General features: G+C 34.9%; 1 long non-coding RNA gene across 1 annotated transcript; it reads right to left on the bottom strand.

Annotated features, from left to right (window-relative positions):
- Nucleotides 1-359: 359 nt before the first annotated feature.
- Nucleotides 360-4,325, bottom strand: LOC131641310 (uncharacterized). The gene is made up of 2 exons (XR_009295490.1): nt 2,012-4,325; nt 360-806 (listed from the first exon to the last, which is right to left on the bottom strand). It is a non-coding gene; the product is annotated as an uncharacterized LOC131641310 (long non-coding RNA).
- Nucleotides 4,326-4,703: the final 378 nt, after the last annotated feature.

Genomic DNA, 4,703 nt, shown 5'->3' with positions numbered 1-4,703 from the left:
ATTATTGATCTAACTATTTTTATATACGAAATTTACTATTTATCCAAATATTTTTGTAAATGATACCTAAACAAAATTAAAGTCTGTATACAGGAAAAAAAATCTATTATTGATTTAAATATTTTTATATACGAGAAATGGTATTTATCATTAAATATTTTTAATCCAAAAATAGTATACGGGAAGAAATCTATTATTGATCTAAATATTTTTATATATGAAATAATTAATTATTTATCTAATTTTTTTTCTTTTTTAACATTTTTATTTAAAATAAATAATGTATCCAAATTCGTATAACCAAACAGAACCCGTGCATATTGTTACTAGTTTTCACAGAGAAAACAATAACCCATCTCTTTCAAAAGACAACAACAACAATGTTTATATTGTTTTAATTTCACACACAAACAATGAAACAATTCAAAACAGATGCAGATTAATCCATAAAAGAAAAGGTTACCGGACACAACGGCGTCGGGAAGCGAATTTGAAAGTGGAGTGGTGGTTCGAGGGGCTTTGGCAGATCTGAGCGGTGTTCTTCGGCACCGTTTGGAGCTAGTGGAGAGCATGGTTCGACGATGTGCTTCCGCATCGGCGAGGAATGTTTCACGCGATAGTCTTCAAAGCGGTTAGCGGCTGCGTCGTTGATGATTTTGCGGCGACGTCGAGATCGCGTTGTGACTGACCGGATCCGATGCCGATTCGACTTTGAATCTCTTCCCACTCTTCGGTTGTTTGCGGCTGAGTTCATCGGATGTGGGGCTGATGCGTCGTATCTTCCCCCTTTGCTTTTTCACTATTCTCTGCAAACAAACAAAATATAAAAAAAAACTTTACATAGGTTATGTTAATGAGCTTGTGTTGGTTTTTGTTTATTTTCATGGAATTTTGGATGGTTTGAATCTGCGGGTTGTTTGGTGGGATGCATGGAATTGAAGGTATGGTTTAGTGTGATAGTGATATGAGTAAAAAGTGACAGCAAATGAAGGCTTGATGTTGTTGTTCTTGTGAGATCGGGGGTAGACGTGAGATGAGTGTGCAGGTTAAAATGTGGCAATTGTTAGTTTGGAGTAGTGAAAGTTACAGAATATAGTGGTAGTGTACTTGAAGAAGGTTGTAGAATAAGGGTTGGAAAGTTAGTGAACATTGATTAATTGTTGTGTTACTGTCGTGAGGAGATAAGGGTTAGAAATAAGGTTAGAAAATATGGCTCATTGTTAGTCTTTGGCCTATCTATTTATACCTAAAAACTTAGGTAATAATTGAAATTAAATCAAAGAGAATAAAGATAAATTAACACCAAAATATTTGTTTTGATTTCTTCTAAGAATAGAAACAAAATCAAATCAAATTTCAATGATAATTAATCTTGAAAAACTATTATAAAATTAAAACTAAAGTTATAAGCAAATAAAATAGAAAAATGTTAGAAATGAGGTTCGAACCCGGGACCCTGTCCTTGTGTAATACGGTGTACTGACTTTTTATCGAAATGTGCGGGTAGCAAGAGTCGCCACCGACTTTTATTTTATCCAAATTAAATCAGAAAGGCTAAAAGAAACAGGAAAAACCTTTTAAATAAAACAGGGTTCGAGGGGTAATTATGTAAAGGGAAGGTGTAAGGCACCCTTTGCATCCATGGTTTTCCATGGGCTCTTAATTGCTTTGCTCTTTTTCGAAAAGAAATGTAGAAGAAGTGAGTACGGACTTTAGCTCGTAAATGAGCGTAGCCATTTTGAAGGTTTATGAGAAAGAATATGAAAAAGTTTTTAGCCAGAGCAAGGCAATTAGGGGCAATTACCTTAATAATGTAGAAAATCTGTTCTTTTAGCCTTTCAGGGTGAAAGGGTTTATCCATGCCATAAGAGGGCAGAAAGCCTTTCGTTTGGATGTTAACGGGTCATCGAGTTATCGTTCGCCATAAGACCGTCCCATGCCATAGAGAGGCAGGTAGTCTAAAGGGAAAGATCAGAATAGCCTTTCGTAGGCAACCAGAGGATACCTCAACCTTTCGTAGGCAACTTCCGAGGGACGAGATCATATTTGTGTATCGAAGGCAGCATCATTAGGGACTTATGATCTTTGCATTAGTCGAGGCAACATGGCTGAGGTATCCTCGTATTCAAGGGACATGGCTATTCTGCAAAAAAACAAGGCAATAAGGCAATAGGCAACAAAAAGGGTTACCAAAAAGTGTGCGTGGGTGCAACAATCACGTGATTAAATTCAATTATTTATCTTGTAATTAGGTGATTCTATATTAATTACAGCTTGCACTCCCTAAGATTACTAACCATGCAAAAATATAAACAATATAATTAAAGCAATATGGGGAAGGGGAAAAAGAAACCAGCGGGGGAAAGGGAGAATGAAGCCAGCGGGTTCATGGTGCAATAGGGTTTGGCATAAGTAATAATTAAGGCAGAAAAATAAGAGAGATTAGAGTTTAGGGTTACCGACTATTTGAGCTTTGGCGGTTGGCAAACCCTGAAAAGGTGGGAAAGGGAGAAATAAACAGAAAATAGGGGCGAGTGCATTATCAGTTCAATGACAAATAAGGTTAACCCTAATTTTTAAAAAAATGGCAAAAAGAAATTAAATAAATATGAACAAAACTTAGCTTTGGATTTGATCTGATATGGTTCGTAGTCGGGAGTACTCGGGGTTAACCCTGAAAAAATTGGCAGAGCAAAGGCAAACAAGAATTGAGTGTAGGCGGAGTTCATTATATTTAAAGATAAACCTTAATTTTAAATAAAATAACAAATATTTAAATAAGGGTTAAATCGGGACTTAGCTTCGTAGCACATTCTGGTCCTTTAGATGGAATTGGCGAGATCCAGTGGAGAAGATTGAGGATGAATTTGCGAATATCCACGAGAATAGATAAGCAGCTCGAATGTACCTCGCAATAAACAAGAAAATGGGAGTACCGAGAAATAAAATGAGAATTGATTAAAGAAAAAATCTTAAAAAAAATAGCCATATTAAAATCTAAAAAAGGAAATATTAAGATTAAAACAAATATTTTTGGTGTTTTTTATATTAAAGAAAGAAAATCTAAATTATAATATTTTTGTTATTATGATTTATGTATAAGTCAAAAAAAATTATGTAAACTAATTATATATAACAAGAACGTCACACCATTGAGAAATTTAAATAGCAAAGCATTATATTATATAACAATAGAACCTAGAAACTATGTTAATATTTTAGCAAAAGTGAATGAGAAAAGAAAATTCAAAGTAGAATGAACAGGAACGAGGCCTACACTTCTTCACATCACACAACACTCTTTTGACAGTTTTACCTTTTTTATAGTAAAATAGAGCAAAATCTATTACTTTGACAAAATAGAAAAAGAAAAATAAAACGCCAGTACACAGTTTCATCTTTCTCTAAAGACACTTTCTCTTAAGAAAAACTCAGCTCTGCCCCTAAATAACACTTGAACAAAATAGACATAGCAACACAGTCAATCATCGGAATGAGTATTTACTTGTAATGATGGCGGTGATTGTGAACAGAGCGGAGATGGCACAACAGAAGTAGGATGCGCAATGGTGGAGAAGACATCGTGAGCTATTGGTCGGGATGTCGGTGTTGTTAGAACCGTCTTGTTGTGCTGTTGTCGTCAACCGTGCGGTTTCGTCCGGCGGTTGGTATTGCCGTTCTGAAATTTCAACGTGGTGGCTAGGTGGTGGTGTATCGGTCGTCGGTTGGGATCTATGATCGGAGCGTGGTGCCGTGGTTGCTCTTCTTCTTTGTTCCTAATCTTTTCCGTCAATTGTCGAATGGAGCGGCAGCGATTGACAGCGTGAATGAAGCTTCGAGCATCAACGTTGCGGATTTGGTTTCGTGAAACGGTTCTCATCCTTTTGTATTTTTCCTGAAAACAAAACAAACTTAAAAAGAACACAATTTCGTCAGATTTTTGTTGTTGTGTTGATTGTTGTATGAACATGCTGTGTTATTCTTGGATCGGTGCTGAAGGACTTATGAGTGAAGTTTGGTTTTGAATTTATGATAATATTGTGATGGGAAAGTAGTTTAGTGTTTTGAAGGTTTGGCTTTGATGGTGACAATTGGGAGTGGTTATGCCTCATGAGTTTTGGTGATTGAATGATTTTTGCGTGAGCGACAAAAAATGGTGGAATTGAAACCGTGTAATATTTACAGTGTGCTCCCTCCTTTTCAAAATAGGGTTCAGTTAGTATATATACAATAAAGAATTAGGTTAAAGTTATGGACCAATTCATGGACCAAATTAGAGCTCAAAAATAATCTTTGTTTAAATCAAACTAACTTAATAAAATGGATTTATCCCCTAAGCTATAAAAGTGCTAAAAATAGAATAAATTAAATTTGAATACTTTGTGATTTTTTTTTTATGTTTTTACGAATAAAAAAAGATGAAAAAAAACTATTAAAAAACCTATTTAATAAAAAAAAAATTAGAATTAAGATGATAAAAAGAATTTTTTTATTACAATTAGAAATGAATAAAAGGAAAAAGTTAGTAATGAAATTCAAACCTGGGACCTTGTGTTTGCAAACCTTACCTCCTTGCCAATTATGCCATGAAATAAAATGACATTTGAAACTATATGAGGCCAAATTTTGGGGTATGACAGTTGCCCCTGTTCAATCTTCTTATACCTGAGGGTGTAGAATGGTTTATATGCCAGTCGGAATCT

Source organism: Vicia villosa, unplaced genomic scaffold (genome assembly GCF_029867415.1).
Source record: "Vicia villosa cultivar HV-30 ecotype Madison, WI unplaced genomic scaffold, Vvil1.0 ctg.003655F_1_1, whole genome shotgun sequence".
Classification (NCBI taxonomy): Eukaryota; Viridiplantae; Streptophyta; class Magnoliopsida; order Fabales; family Fabaceae; genus Vicia; species Vicia villosa.
This window is presented reverse-complemented; position numbering and strand designations above follow the sequence as displayed.